This window comes from Protopterus annectens, chromosome 1.part1 (assembly GCF_019279795.1).
Source record: "Protopterus annectens isolate FY-2018-M chromosome 1.part1, PAN1.0, whole genome shotgun sequence".
Classification (NCBI taxonomy): domain Eukaryota; kingdom Metazoa; phylum Chordata; order Ceratodontiformes; family Protopteridae; genus Protopterus; species Protopterus annectens.
Window position 1 is genome coordinate 1297369300 of NC_056726.1, and position 17450 is coordinate 1297386749.

The 17450-nt window shown below is 40.1% G+C and overlaps 1 protein-coding gene across 2 annotated transcripts in view; it reads right to left on the minus strand.

The window, feature by feature from the left end:
• LENG9 (leukocyte receptor cluster member 9) overlaps positions 1-17450 on the minus strand; it is a 93244-nt gene that overhangs the window by 4444 nt on the left and 71350 nt on the right. The window lies entirely within an intron of this gene.

Sequence of the window (17450 nt, forward strand, 5' to 3'; positions counted from 1 at the left end):
TTGAGAAACAAGAATGTTTTACTGATCTAAAATAGGTGCTAAAACTGCAACTAATGGGTTTTGTTTCAGTAAAACAAACCATATTGTGTTATGTTGTACTAATTATAGACAGCAACCTCATCAGCACATGCACTGCCCTTTTTAATTACTGAGAACTGTTACCTATGTAAACCAAAAAACAATTTCTTGTGTTCTCTCAGTCATTAATCTAGTTTACATAACAATGCAAAGTGCCATCATAAATATTGCTACCACAGTGCTCTTTATCTTAGTTTCTTGTTCTTTTTTTGCATTTACTAGAATTTTTGCAAACAACTTTATTCAAGCAAACCATGGATTACATCATCCAAAACAACAAACCAAAAGAATCATTATACCAACTAATGAAGTAGGGACTTATAAACCTACACTTCACATTCAACTGGTATGTAAATATTACTTTATTGAGTGAATTTCAGACAGTATAACTCTTATTCAAAAAGGCTTTAAAATAGGAGGACAACTTAATCTGTTCATATTTAAAATGCACCCTGCATTAATCCCTTATGAAATCAAACTGGTTTAACATCTATTAAGATAGTTAATAATTCACCTTCTTTACAGTACTATAGTAAGTTTTTTTACCTCTATATAGGAGGGCACATTATGAACTTCAAGTTCTCTTCAGGCCGTAATGAAGAAATGGGGGTGGGGGCACTGAGTTCAAGAGTTGCTCCAGAGTAGAAGGTCACCCATATTCAGCCTTCCTCATCCAAACCCAGTGAATAACATCCTGGTGTCTGTTTATGATATACTTCCAGACTAGTCAGGTATTGGGGTGATGATATCCATTTGTTCAGGATTTTTTGTCTACTATTCTATCCCAATGTAGATGCCTAATCCTCAGCTAACTGAGATAGTACCCTTTTTAAGTTAACTAAACAAGGTAACTTAACTGCTGTCCAGCTTTTTTTTTTATCATTTCTTACACAGTAATAAAATGAAGTACATTAATTGCAAATTGCACTTAGCACTAGGCCATCCTTATAACCCAGTAAATATAACTCTGGAGTTAGCAGAATCTTTATCAAACACTGACCCAAACAGATGAGTAAATTCTCATTTAAAATTCTACAGTAGTGGAAATTTCCAGAAAATATGCTAAATTCCCTCTAGATCCACACCTACATCTCCAGCATTCTCAATTTTTGCTGCTAAACATTTATAATCTTGCTAGCCTCCAGGAAAAATTACCCGTGAAGGTACACCTGTTTTATCATAAAGTGTAACAAGTTAATGTCGGTTCTCATGTTTACTGTCATTATTGCATTTATCAAGTGTATAATTTGATGCTCTTTTACTAGCTACATTGCTATACAATCTATACAGTTTAGATGTTGCTGTTGTATTTATCCAGACTCTCATAATGTCCATTACTACCTAAAATATCTTAAGTGAGGATGGGGACAAAGACTAAAAGGGAAACTGAGAGCATCATTCTAAAACTGTTCTGACTTCACCACCATAGTCTGATACATTGTCACCAGTGCTGCTACTATTACACCCATTTAATGGTCTCTACCCTATTGCTTTTACCTTCACACATGAACAAGACCTCAAAATACTAATAACCCTCCACTTGATGTAGCTGCTACCCTCAAGTGCGGACAGCAATCTACTTTTTTCTGAATGACAACCATAACATCTGATTTGGAGGTACTGTTTTCACCCCACCCACTTTACACTCAACAGTGAAGTGTTGCACTGCACACTGCAGATCACTGCCACTTAAGGCTAAGAGGACAACATTTATCTGCAAGCAATACAGATGCAGCCATTGCACCTTCTGAGTACTGCAGATCAGTGTCATTTGAAGACATCTGTATTAACTGCAAACACTGGAGATGTAGTCATCACATACTCTGCATAATGAAGACCACTGTCACTTAAGGCTAACAGGACAACATTATCTGTAAACAGTAGAGATGCAATCATCAGACTCTCAGAATGGATCCTCTCCAGACCTTGGCTGTGCACTGATATTCCCTCCATAAAAATTAGTAAAAACAAAATGAAAACTCTAGCTAAGCTAGAACTTCCACTGAGTGACCTCCCCAACCTCTTGTATCAGAGGCACATGGGATATATGCAAATGATCCTTATGAACATCAGGTGTTTCAGCTAAATGGCGATTCTGAATGCCCATGACTTGTTTCGTCGTTTAACTGGAAAATTTCAGGCCAATAAAGCCAAACCCCACTAGCTGTGGATATGCATATTTTAGCCTTGTTATGACTTCATCAGCACAGCACAAGCAGAGTGTTTGACTAAGCATTAAAAACACAGGGCTGTTATACCCAGCTGAAGTCCATTATCAACAAGGTCAAAATATGCATATCCACAGCTAGTGGGGTTTGACTTTATTGGCCTGAAATTGTCCAGTACAATAACAAACAAATCATGGGCATTCAGAATCACCAATTAGCTGAAACACCTGATGTTAATAAGGATCATTTGCATATATCCCATGTGCCTCTGATACAAGAGGTTGTGGAGATCACTCAGTGGAAGTTCTAGCTTAGCTGGAGTTTTCATTTTGTTTTTACTGATTGTTTTTTCAGTGATCTTCTCCCTCATTGTTTTAGTTTGTTGTTTGGGATATTTGTGCAGTGACCCTAATGATAATGGACATCAGCTGGGTATAACAGCCCTGTGTTTCTAATTCTTAATCAAACACTCTACGTGTGCTGATGAGGTCATAACAAGGCTGAAATATGCATATCTACAACTGGTGTAGTTTGGCTTTATTGGCCTGAAATTGTTGAGTAAAATGACGAAACAAGTCATTGGCATTCAGAATCACCAATTAGCTGAAACACCTGATGTTCATAAGGATAATTTGCATATATTCCTTGTGCCTCTGATACAAGAGGTTGGGGCGTCACTAAGTGTAAGTTCTAGCTTAGCTGGAGTTTACATTTTGTTTTTACTGACTGGTTTTTCAGTGACCTTCTCACTCATTGTTTTAGTTTCTCTATGAAAATTACAAACAAGAAGGGAGTTAAGACACAGCCCTCGTGGAGTCTATTGCCTACCTAACCTAAATTTATGCCTGAAAACCAATAAACACACTTCATACAATTCATCCACCACACTCTCTGAATGGGTGAGAAAAGTTGGCATGTACCCCCTTACTAAAGTGGCAAGAGGGTGTTTTTTAAAATGTTCCAGTCAAAGTGGGGCAGGGATGCACTTATTAAGAAGCATAGTGTCTACTTCAAACACAGGGATAGGTGGATGGGTTTAGCTGCATGGTTGGATGCAAAAAATGTGTATTAACTTCTTGCTGCTGCTGGCCCCTGCTACCATCTAGGTACCAAATGGAATGCAATGTTTTTACAGCAAGTGTTTGTGCTTTATGTGCCACTGTGTAGCTGTGCTTCCGAATATAACATGTTCCTTTGTTTTTGACCTCCATCTTTTGAGAAAGACAGAACTGTAATCTACTTTGCTTAAGCATTTTTCATCTTCTTTCTTTCTTTCCTGTGCTCATATACTGTACAGAATTTTTATTTTGTTTTATTTTATTTTACAATATGTTTACAAGGTAGGCGAGTTAGTCAGTTAAACCTTTTCAGTCACAATCTGGGCATAAAACATTAAAGCAGTTGTACAAAACAAGACCTTCCTGTATACAGTATATTTGTTAAGATTTCACAGTACATACATGAAGAAATAATGATACAAGTAATATAACGTACTATTTGGCAAAAACATAGCCCCTACTGATTACCACATCAATGTCAACCCCCTAAGCACACAACCTGTGGTAAGAGACCTGGGTACACAGGTTGACAACAATCTCACATTCGACCATCATGTAGCGGGAGTGGTCAGAAAAGCCCTTTACTTGGTTCATCTCATAAGTAAAGGGATTGCATCCAGAAAAAAGGAGGTTATTACCTCTCTGTACTCCTCCCTTATTAGGTCAATAATTGAGTACAACGCCCATTGTTGCCCCATCCTGCACCAGCTGTAAAGGCCACAGAAATACCTCACAAAGAGAATCCATGGCCTCCAACACCTGTAATATGTGGACAGGCTCAAATCACTATCAGTCTATTTGGTATCATACAGATTGCTCAAAGGTGATCTGTGTCTTGCGGACAAGGCAATCTCAAACCGTGCCCTGCTAGAGATGCTTCATATCCATAAGTTTAACTCCTCATGCAAAACCCACTTGAAAGGCCTAAATCTAATATGCAACATTAACAAAACCTGCTTGAGAGACAGGTTTGTCTTCCAGAGGCTGCCCCATCTCTGGAATAGACTTCCCATACACATCAAACAGAGTATGTCTCTGACCTCTTCAAGTGCAACCTTGATGAGTAGATGGGAAACCACAAGTTTGTCTCAGGGGTTCCACCTGTGTCCCTCACTGACAGGGGCAACAGGTGATGACTGAGGTTTCTTTTTGGGGATAAACTCTTGGCTAGGCTTGGAAGAGCCCTAGGCCCATTAGCCTAGTAGCCTCCTATGATCCTATGTACTTTTTGAGTTCCACTACTCCTGCAATGTTGTATAACTGCACTATGATGGTTTGTTAAACACAACATACTATTTCTTGTTATTGGTGTGCCATAAACCAGTCCAAGTTTTATTATATGTCTGAGGTGTTGCATAGTATATTCATGACCATTACATTTTTTTTAACTGCGCAACTACATATGGAAACATAATACAAACTTAGACAGTGACATTAATACAGTTGTTGAGAGACAGTAATGTATGTGTATCATATACATAATTTTTAGCTATCACAAGCTGTTGCTGTGCTTGTGACTGAGTTCAGTTGTGCGAAAAGTTTCAGATTCCATGCCAGTTACATAATGTTGTCATGTTGCATTGCTCATCTCATTTGCATATACATTTTAAGTGTATCATTGATTGTTAATCTTACAATATATATTTTAGATACATTTAACCACGGCATGTAAACATGACACATTAATTGTACATAATGATGAGTTTTAGTGGAATTTTAAATGTTATATTGACACCTCAACATAAATATGTGAGACACATGTTGAATAAAGAATCGGGCCCATATTCATCGATTTGTACTAGGTTAACAACCCTTGTGGACCATTTTAAGCCTAGCCAGTTATCTCATAAGCAAATCAATAATGTTATCAAATAATACTGATTCTACAACGTTAGCAAGGAAATTGTTCACAGTGTATATTCAGGAACACCAATTGCTTCAGATTGTAAAAAGCTTACCAGGGGACGGAACATGCTAGACATTGTTTGTGTTTCCAAAGAAATTACTGCAGCTTCAAGTCAAGTTTTACCCCCATTGATGTGCAGTGATCATGGGTTTCCAAAGGTTAATTTGTTGAATTCTGAATTGAATTCTGCTAAACTGAAGGTTAATTACAGATTACATGGAAGTAAAACATTCACTACGTAAAACTAACTGGAGTGAGGTGTTCAGTGGAAAAACTGCAGATGGAATGTGGAAAGTTTTGAAAGAGAAATTGAGTGCAAAAAATCTAAAAAATGTTTAACATCAGGATCTAGGCATGCAATATCAGGCAGACATATTTCCATAAGAACAATACATCTGACTATGGTGAGAGACAAAAAATAAGAAATGGAAGAGAGGTTGAAGTACAACTAAAATAAACAAGCTGGACAAACAGATTAAGCATAGTGTGAGAGAAGATCAAGAAAACTTTGAAGAAAATTTATATAAAGATATTGAGCACAGTAGGAAACCTTTTTATAACTACATAAGATGTGAAAGGAGTAAAGATATACAAATTGATAAACTGTGCAGATTCTAAAATGTATTTTCAGACACAACAGATTATAGATATATTTACAAAATCTTATGCAAAACAGTTTGGCTCCACAAAAGGGGTGGTAAATTGTCCTAGTGACATCCAGGTAACCCCAGATACTGGAATCAAACTAGATTATATTGAAAAAGAACTACACAAACTGGATCCAAACAAAGCACAGGGAGGAGACAGAATTAGTAATAATGACCTGAGAACACTTCAGCAAAAACTTACAGTACCATTATATCTATTATTCACTAGGTCATATAAATATGGGGAGATTTCTCAAGATTGGAGACATTTGCTTATTAAACCAGTCTTTAAGGGAAAGGGGAATAGGACAAACCCATAGTCATATAGACCCTTATGTCTACTTTCATGTTGTGGAAAAATAATGGAGAAGGTAATATTGGATAAGTTATTGTCAGAACTGGATAGGTTGGGGCTTGAAACCATATATCAGCATGCATATGTTGAAAACATATCTATTACCACCTGTAACATAATGTTCTATAAAGTACAGTTTTGTACCTACCATAAATGTAGATGTTTGAGTGCTCATACAACTGCAGTCATCACACCTGGGCAGGGCCGGCCTTAGCTAATTTGGCGCCCTAGGCGAAATAGTGCTCTGGCGCCCCTTAAGCCCCACCCACACCATACTCATAAAACACTCCTATGAGCCATGCCCACAGGTAGGTCACTCCCCAAAAAAGCCACTCCACTCATTCACTCCCCAAGAAAGCCAGTCCAGTCATTTCCTTTAATTATTTAAATGCATAGAAGAAAGGATACCTTGTAATGTAGTTTAAACTGCAAGTTTGTTTGTGTCTTTCGGCTTTTCCCGGTTAGGTGCCACAGCGGAACTCCGTCCGCTAATGATTGGCAGTTGATTTTTTACATACCGGCTTGCCAGGCCTGATGCACAACCTTCAACGAAGGTACGCCCATTCACGCATGTCTCCACGCAGAAGACGCTCTAGCTGAGAATCGAACTGGACAGCGTCTTACTGTGAGTGAAGGTGGAAATTTCCTTTAATAAACCTGCTTTAATCTGTTTCTCCTTCACACATACTTTACTATAAAAGTCATGTCTTCAGAAAATAGAAGCCCATATGCCTTGGTTCAAAGGGTTGCTTAGGTTAATCTAAATAGTTTAATTTACTCTGGGGTAGGCAAGCAAGCCTTTCAGCTCTGTGAAAGTAGAATAGTGACCTCTCTCCTCCCTGTTTACAGAAGCTTAAGGTAGAGTAGCACAAACACAGATCCCATTTGCTAAACAATACAATCTCACAATGAAAACAGGTATAGCATGAACAGTAAAATTCTCTGCCTCTGAAAATGCATGAAAACCCATATTTATAGAAAATGCTTCTAGTCAGTGGAGGATTAAGTTTATATTTGGGCTGTTTTCAAAACAGACTCCTTGCACACATTTTACGGCCATGCATACATGTATTTGTTCTTTAATTCAACTTCCTGATTGCATTAAATTATATTCCCTATGTATTACAGCACCACTTGTTACAATGTGTTTTAAATTTGTAGTTTTAAGTATTCTTTTAATAAGCAAAGAAACAAAATATATAAACCAATAATGACAAAACTACCCATTTCAGAATATTTCAACCATAAAAGCCCACTCAGACTTCTGTCATTACAATCTACGAATATCACTCAATACAAACAATCTCTGCAGAAGAGAAATCATCTGAACAATTCCACATTAAAGAAATCTGTAACTAATGAAGAGATTGCCACTGGCAAACAACTTTACATCTCACTGTTTCATCTACAAATTCAGTGCCTGTTACCCTTGAAGAATTAACTGCCTATATTACATTTAAAAATTGGTAAACTGGTAATATTGCATTAGGAAATTACTAAAACTGTTTTATCAAATGGTACACTGTATTGTAGAATTTGAAAGCAGTGTTAGTAGCATAATTGTCTTTGATGCAGAACGCTATGTATTCTGCTCCCACCCCACGTAGATGGAGTATTGATGGAGTATTGATATTTCAGTGCCCATTTGATTGCTGATTATTTGGTGCATTATAAGTGCGGATAACGGTTCTACACTCCTAAGTATGTCATCCTTTGTAGGAAATGCCTAGCAACTATGAACAACAAACTACCAAGCAATTAAAGTTCCAGGCTAATTCGCCCTTCTGCAGGGTGATTTTGAAACAAGCAGAACTAGAATAGACAGCAGACAGACAAATGACTATTTTTTGCCATAAAATTAAATAAATGCTGTAAAAAATGCCAAAAAATAGTAGTGATTACTGGCTGTTTAAAGCAAATACAACTGTAGTAATACAGTAAAATATTCTTACCTTAACTTGGATGGCTCTTGATGCAGTTGAAACACAAACAATGTTGCAGAGTTCTCCTTTTTGTTTAATTATTTTATCTAATTACTCATTTGAATTCATCATATCAGGCTTACCCATACTGCTCAAGTGTACCCCATTATGAGTCCAGGTTCCTTATTGTTCCACATTGAAATATTATGGCAGCACAATCACTGTTAAGAATTTTTTTAAATTGATATCCATTGTAAATAATAGTGAATCACATGAATTAAACAATAACTTTAATTGTAACCATCTTGTGAGCTTCCTAGATGAGGGTGTTAAGTAAGCTGTTTGTGTTACACTTTTGTCTGTTTGTTCCACGTTATGAAAAGCAGTGCCAGGTGATCCATTAGGGGAGGTGCAGACAGAAATTTACATACAGTACTCAGACCCAGTCCCCCACCACCACCACCCTTGTATCATTTTGAAAATATACTCAACCCTTAAAATGCTACCCCAAGACATATAGAAAGGGGACATATTATTTTTAACTGTTACCATTTATACCCATAAAAAGGGCTATTTTTAGAAGTGTGTTCCTTTCACAGAGAGACGTTTGTATTCCTCTGTACTGTGAATATTCATTTACACAACTCAAAATCTGTGCTTTTTTGAGTATTTTGGTTTCCAGTAGATGGTCTGAAAAAATGTACTCATCTGAATAAACTGAGTAAATATTGTGGGAAGAAATAGCCAGGGAATTGTTATGGCTAGGCTTGTATAGGCCCTAGGGCTGATAGCCTAGTACCAACCTATGGAATCTACTGCCTTGGTGGCTTCAGAGTCCAGCGTACCTTAACCAGCATCTATGGGATGAGAAGGTGAACTAGAACCTGTAGCTAGCAGAAATATTGACACTTACAGTCACTGTGTGTTATGTACTGACTGTCTTATTACTACTGATTGATAGCACCTGCTTTGTCAACTGGTCTGTTAAAGGTAATGCAAGCTCTGGGATGAGCACAGCAAATATGCAGGATCAGGAACATTCATACAGCATAATATAGTGATCTATAATGAAGAGATCTAATGCAAAATAAATACAAATGTCAAAATGCACGACATGTTGCATAAATGACAATATACTACATTCACTCTTAAGGCTTAACAACTGCATCATTTCACAGTGCATTCTTGGCTCTTCTCTATTCCTATGATTACCTCTAATGTAAATATGTGTATAAATTCAGTATACTATGGCATTCTACTTCATTAAGATATTATATATGGATATTATGCAAATGCTTGAAGTGTTTTATGTTTAAGTTACACTGTAATTATGGTGTTTGTAAACTGTTCTGTTTATATGCTGCTTGCATCCCTGGCTGACCCCTCAATTGGTTATTCTTGATTAGTGCTGTCGTGCGCTTTCTGTTTGTGTCGTCTCATTATCCCAAAGTCCACGGTGAGTAACCAACACCTTCTCCCCCAATATACAGTACACCTTTAGTGAGCCCCTTGCTGTCGGTTTATCCCGGGCTCTACCTGACGAGAACATTGTACGCAGGTGGACTGGGGCTGGAACTTACCACCTCGATGTCACCGGATCAGGCTCACCAAGTGGAAAGAGCGAAGTAAACAATCTGAATCGTGTGACTGCACTCCCACTATTTAACAAATACGCAAACTTTCTCCTTTGGATAGTATACATTCGTATAGACCAAATGTTCCCTTTGTAGTAGTTTGGGACTGAAAGGAGTAGAGAGTTCATGCAGCAGAGTGAGCGTGGACTTGGGTATTTTGACAGTCTGCTGCTACATGTCTAACGGAATGGCCACTGCAGAAAAAGGAATCCAGGAATGATATACCGCTGAGTGTGATAAATGGGTCATCTGTGGAGCCCTCAGAGAGCACACCTGTAGGAGTGGAGGTGGAAAAAGACATTGTCCAGTCATCCAGAAACATTACCTATTCAGAGGTGGGTGCTTTTCAATTTCCAAACAGAAGCATCTCCTGTAAAACGTTCAGCTGGAGTCTTAAGTATGTGTGTGTCTGTCTGTGTGTGTGTGTGTGTGTGTGTGTGTGTGTGTGTGTGTGTGCGTGCATGTGCCCACAACCAATAATTTAACTTAATGCTCTGAAGCAGGCGATTGATTGTTTTGTGGAAATATATATATGTGTGTATATATATATATATATATATATATATATATATATATATATATATATATATATATGTATATATGTGTGTGTGTTAGAAAAGATTATTTCCTCAGATTCACCAGGCATGTATGCTTTTTTCCAAAAATGACACGATCAGCTTTTGGGAACAAGCGTTAAGCATGAATTGTTCTCCAGGAAATTCCAGTGTTCTATTTTTGGGAAATTAAAATGGATAAAGCTATCTCAAGAAGAAATAATTGCCAACTATTTGCATTTATAATTGTAGTGATCAGTAATAATAACAAAAATAACATTATTATCAACACCAATGATAATAATAAATAATGACAACAGCAACAGCCATTGAAAAAAAACCATATTTCAAATCTTGAAGAATTAAGCAGCAACTAATGAAAGTAGCATATGTAGAGGAGATATCTGGGTAAATGTAAGCAAAATTGTTTAGCAAACTGTTGCTTTCACATAGTTATAGTGATTCTGAAATCTTCCTCTGAACACAACCGATAACTGGATTGCTCCCCCATCCAATAGTGGAGCAGTTTGGTGCAATATTCCTGTCTATGCAAATTAAAGGGATTAAGTATTGTAGTAAATTTGGCAACTACTGCAGATTAATTTGTGAAAAAAAGTATGATAGTTTAGGGAGACATTTAGCTTTGAGAAATGGGATGCGGTGGTGCAGGCTGCTGTACCTTGGAAAACAAAGTCCCTTTAATTCCGCTGAAAAAACTTGGTAAAACACTTTAAAAAATAGAGCACTTTCATCTGTTAATTCATCTTCTTCAGAACCAGCAAACAATCAATAAATTCAGCATGCAGCACATACAGGGTTATGATCGGGTCTCTGAAGTGGTACTCAGTGCCGTGTCTTTTTTTTTTTATGTCTGTTAAATGTTTACGTCATCATAGCAGCGCTAACCCGCCGCACGATAGTGAAGTGTTTAAAAAGCAACTATCGCACGCTGGTGGTTACCAGGGATTCCAAGCAAATAAATAAATAAAAGCCTCGAAACTTACTGACAACATTTTTTTCCCCAAAGTTTGATTTTGAAAATCCAAAAGTAACTTAATTTAGCCCTATCCAGTTTTAGTGTCATCCGGGCTGTAAGTGCTTTAAGTGGGAGGGCTGTAAAGTAGAGAAGAGCAAACACTTTCGGAATTAAAATGAATACACAAATAAATAAAAACTGCGCCCTTTAAGAGGCTGGCCTTTACGGCGCCCTAGGCGGTCGCCTAGTTCGCCTATGCCTAAGGCCGGCCGTGCACCTGGGTTATCCTGCCGTCAGGCGGGTCCTCGGTCGGCTGAATTCCAAAGTCTAGGTCCGGCGTCGGTTGTCGTCACTTCTTCCGTGACGTCAGTGCGGCAGGGGTATAAAAGAGGCAGCCGATGCCATTTTCTTCAGTTTTTCTTGCCCCAGATGTCAGGTGCCCCCAGAAAGGAAGGCAAAACATGATATTATGCAAACATACACAGTAGATAAATCAAAACAGTAATTGCAAGCAAATACACCATAAAGGAATACCCCAAATAGGTTGTATGTTAAAGGTGTTTGACATAAGCCCTGTCCTAAGAGGGGATGGAGGGAGGGTAACCTGGACTGCAGCTGTATGAGCACTCGAACATCTACATTTATGGTAGGTACAAAACTGTACTATGTTCATCGTGCATACAGCTGCAGTCATCACACTTGGGTAGAATCCCAAAGCTAAGTAAGGGTGGCAGGTACTAAGCAGAATTGGGGGCTAGAATGCCCTGCAGGACTGCTGTGGCAAAGCCCACTCTAGATTTTGAGCATAGTGGAAGGTGGTAGTGCTTGGAGAAAGTGTGCACTGAACTCCAAGTAGCTGCTTCCAAAATGTCCTTGGTAGGGACCCCCCTGAGGAAAGCTGCAGAGGTATCTGTAGCCCTGGTGGAGTGGGATCTGATATATACAGGGACTGATTTTCCATGAAATGAATAACAAAAGCGTATGCAGTGGGCTATCCATTTTGAAATAGTCTGTTTGGAAACAGCCTTTCCTTGAGCACCTGTAGCATAGGACACAAAGAGCTGCTCAGATTTCCTGAATTACTTTGTTCTGTCCAAGTAATAACGAAGTTGCCTGTGAATGTCCAAGGAATGTAGTAGCCTCTCTCCTTTGCTCTGTGGATTTGGATAAAAGGTAGGTAAATGAATAGTCTGATTCAGAGCTACACTGGATACTACCTTTGGCATGAAGGTAGGGTTGGTTCGTAAGGAAACCCTGTCCTGATGGAAAATGATGAATGGTTGCACAGCCATGAGGGCATGTAGCTCCAAAACCCTACGTGCTGAGGTAATAGCCAGAAGGAAGGCTGTTTTCCACAACAAGTACTGTAGCTCTGTTGAAGAAGCCGGCTCAAAAGGAGGCAGGGTCAGCTTTTCCAATACGAAGTTGAGGTCCCAAGCTGGGGCTGGTGGTTTCTGTGAGGTTTTTATATTTTTTGCCCCTCTGAGGAACTGCCTTAATAGAGGATGGGAGAATAAAGGAGGATCTGTACTGTATTGTGCTGAAATGGCTGAAGCGTGGATCTTGATGGAGGAGAAGGAAAGGCCATTGTTTAACATCTCAGCTAGGTACTGTAAAATTTGAGGAATATTTATTACCCAAGGATTCTGGCCCTTTTCTTGATTCCAGGAACAAAATTGTTTCCATTTGGCGGAGTAGGTTTTTCTAGTAGAGGGTCTCCTGGCCTCCAAGATGACATCCTGCACCTCCTTGGAGAGGAGAGTCTGATGGGAAATTAAGGTATTCTCCATGCAGCTAGATTTAAGGTTTTGAGCTGGCTGTGAAGGGTTTTGTAGTTGTGTTGGGACAACAGAAGAGGAACTAGAGGTAGGATCCATGGTGGTGAGTGTGACAGGCTCTTTAGGAGAGGATACCAGTGTTGTCGTGGCCAGTCTGGAGCAATGAGAATCATTTGTAGCCTCCCTGCTCTGGTTTTTAGTAGAACTTTGGTCAGCAGAGGTAGAGGCGGGAAGGCATAGACTGTCAATGTTGTCCAATTGAAAGAGAGTGCGTCCACTTTCCAGGCCTGTGGATGATAGGTCCTTGAACAGAATTTCTCCAATTGGTAATTTCTGTGGGTAGCAAATAGATCTATGTCTGGCTGTCCCCATGCCTGAGTTATCTTTGAGAAGACTTGAGGATGCAACTTCCATTCCTGTGGGTGTGTCATATTTCTGCTTAAGTTGTCTGCCAGTGTGTTTTCCTTCCCTGGCAGGAATTGTGCCTGAAGTTGAATTTGTAATTCCAGTGCTGTGTTCCACAGGGTCATAGCTTGCCTGCACAGGGGGTATGCATGAGTCCCCCCCTGTTTGTTTATGTACCACATGACTGTGATGTTGTCTGTCTTTATTAATAGCTGGCCTGGATGCAGTAGGTCTTTGAAGGTCATAAGAGCATTTTGCACGGCTAGCATCTCCTTTTGGTTGATGTGTAGGTGCTTCTCTTTTTGGGACCATTTTCCCTGAATGCACTGATCTGCCATGTGTGCTCCCCAGGCATAGTCTGAGGCGTCTGTTGTGATGATTTGAGTTGCCTGTGTTTCTTTGGCATGCTTGAGCCCACCACAAAAATTCCTTTTGAAGGCATGGAATGAGTGGTATAATTGTTTCCAAGCTGTGGCTGTGCTGAGACCATACGTTTTTTAGGTACCATTGTAGTTTCCTCATATGCAGCTTTGCACATGGTATTAGTAGGATGCAAGATGCCATGAACCCCAGAGCCTGCAGGACTTTCCTTGCAGTTAGTCTGGTTAAAGTTGCCATTTTGTTGAAGTATTGAGACAGTTGCCCTTGTTTGTCTGGCGTGAGGTAGGCCGTCTGGGTTGTTGTATTTAAGCTGGCACCCAGGAAAATTATCTGTTGAGAAGGTATTAGTTTTGATTTCTTTTTGTTCACTGTGTAACCCAGGTAGTTTAATAGTTTTATTACAAACGCCAGATGCTGCAAAAGAATGTCCTTGCTGTCCGCTTGGATCAGGCAGTCGTCCAGATATGGGTAGATTTGTATTCCTTGTTGTCTGCAGAAGGCAATTACTGATGCCAGGCATTTCGTAAACACTCTGGGTGCAGTAGATAAGCCAAAGGGCAATGCAGAGAATTGGTAATGGGTTGAAAGTGCAAGAAATCTGAGGTATCTTCTGCAATCTTGTCTGATAGGGACATGCAGGTATGCCTCCTTGAGGTCCAATGTTACCAGCCAAGACTCCTTGCCCAGCATGGGAAGAAGCTGCTGCAATGTGAGCATCTTGAATTTTGGTACCTCTAGATATGTGTTTAGAATAGATAGGTCTAAGATGGGTCTCCAATCTTTGTCCTTCCTTGGTACCAGAAATAGTCTTGAATAAAAGCCTTGACCTTGTTCTTTTGCAGGTACCTCTTGAATTGCTTTCATATCCATGAGAGCGGAAATTTGTCTTTGTGCCTCTGCCCTTTGATTTTGTGGCAGATTTTGGCATGCCTCTCATTTTTGGAAGGGTGTGAAAGTGGAACCTGTAGCCTCTGTCTATAATATCCAGAATCCATTTGTCTTTTGTAACAATGTGCCAGTTTTTTGAAAATAAGGCCAGTTTTCCGCCCAAAGGTGCTGCCATTATAGCTTTGTTTGGCAGGCATAGGGGGAAGTCATTGTGTCCATTTTCTAAATGACTGTGGTCTATCTTCTCCACCACTTGGGGTTGGTGCTTGCCACTGTCTAGCTTTGTAAGATCCTTGAGGTTGTCCTCTACCCCTTGGGCGTCTGTATCTGCCCCTTTGGGGTCTGTCTGTGGCTGGAAAGGACCAATTTTTTGAAGGCCACTTTCTGCTGAAGCGTGGAGGTTGCACCTGCAAGAAATCTTTAACTGTTTGCATAGATTTTGCTTTTTCCTCCATTTTCTTTAGCACCTCCTCAGCTTTAACACTGAACAATACATCTTTTTGAAGTGATGCATCTAATAACTTTGCTTTGACATGATCTGGTAAGGTTTGCTCTTTGAGCCAAGCATGCCTACGTATGACAGAACCCATGACAGCAGCTCTACATGAGGCCTCTAAAGCATCAAAACCACATTGCAAGGTATGTTTCCCCACTTGCTCTGCCCCATGCAATAAATCCTGCAACTCTTTCAAATCTGGTTGATCTGTCTGTGTCATTTTGCTTTTCAGCTGAGATAACAAGAGCTGCTGGTACTTTAACATATGAAATTGACAGTTTAATGCCCTCATGGTTAAAGTGGCTGAAGTATACACCTTTTTCCCCCACCTTTCTAATGCTCTGGAATCTCTCTCTGAAGGTAAAGGGTTTTTAGCAGTAGAGGCCTTAATCCCCTTGGGACCCTGTGAAATTGTTTCTGGGTCAGCAGTATGGCTTTTATAAAGGAACTGGTGAGAATCAGGAACCCTATAATATCTGTCTGGTTTAACAGGGGCTGGAGGTAAAGAGTCTGGATTAAGACTGGCTTCTGCGTATACATCATCCAAAATATCTAAAATAGGAGGGATAGCCAGGGGCCTATGCTGGGGGAGCAGTAGAAATTCCCTGAGCCTTTTCTTGTAATCTGAGTAATCTTGGCTTTCCCAGTGGAAGTGCTCTCTTAATGTATGCAGGGTTTCCCCAAAAGAGTAGTCCTCGGGGGGGGGGGAGACCAAGGGAATAGACTCCTCAGCATCAGAGTCTTCAAAAGGGGAATAGGCATAATCCTAGTCCTCAGAATGGTCTGAGGTAATAGAAGCCTGGTCTGAGGAAGGGTAGTCTTCCTCCAACCTGGGTCTTTTGTCTGGGGGGGGTTGAGAACCCCTGATGAGAGTTATCAAATCCTCAGCCATTTTAAGCATCTGTTTTTTAGGCATGGGGCCTTTGCAGGAGGTCTGAGGACCCTGTTTTTTAATTTTCATTGCAGCTTTAGATTTAGTGAAGGATTTAATAGAGAAGGTGGTAGGCCTGAAGACGCCTTCAGAAATGGCAGACCTTGCTAAATTTTCGGTTTCCCCGCCAAGAGTGGCGTCGGTATCTGCAGTGGGAATGGAGACTGAGGAACCTGTGACCTCGGGTAATGAAGTCACCGGTAAAATAGTTTCATCAGTAGTCAGGGGCTGCATAAGATTGGTCTCAGTACTCGGTGCAGGCCTCGGATGTCGGTCCTTATCTTTGCATCTTTTGCCTAAAACTGGCATTGGTGTATCCGACGACTTTATATAATTAAATTTTTTGCCAAAATAATGAAGGGCAAACTCCACCCGGTGCTTAATAGTGTGCTTGTTGAACCTAGCACAAAAACGGCAGGCCGAGACGTCGTGGTCTGGCCCTAAGCAAGGTATACAGAAAGAGTGAAAATCCTTATGCGGTATTTGCTTCCCACAAGAAATGCAATTATTAACTTTGTCTGACATTGGTCTGAGGCAAGAAAAGTTTCCACAACGGGGTACTTAGCTTTAAAGAAGACTTCGGCTGAAATACTATTCGTAAATCTCAGGAGCTGGCCGACCGGCACTTGCGAACTGCTTCTGCTTCGGGCACCACGCGGCAAGAAAGACTCAAGAAAATGGCGTCGGCTGCCTCTTTTATACCCCTGCCACACTGACATCAGGGAAGAAGCGACGACAACCGACGCCGGACCTAGACTTTGGAATTCGGCCGACCGAGGACCCGCCTGATGGCAGGATAACCCAAGTGTGATGACTGCAGCTGTATGCACGATGAACATCAATACAATAACAGCTATGAATGAAAAACTGTGCTGTGATGTAATTTATATAGATTTAACTTCAGCATTTGACAGGGTCATACTGATCAAAAAATTAGTACAACTAGGTATTGATGTACACTTGATAAGATGGATAGCTGCATGGCTTACAAATAGGACATTACACGTATCATACAGCAACTAGGCAGGCACAATCCCTGGTTACAGTCAGGGTGTCCCACAGGGCTCTGTCCTAGGCCCTAGGTGTTCTACAGTCTATATGCAGACAACCTGAAATTGGGTAAACTGATTACGTGCGTTACAGATAAGGAATTTCTGAAAAATAACTTGACTAAATTGACAATTTGGGCACAGGAGAATAATAAGGTCGGGCGGCACGATGCCAGGGCAATCCTATGGGCTAGGCTTATAAAGGCTTCAGGGCTATTAGCCTA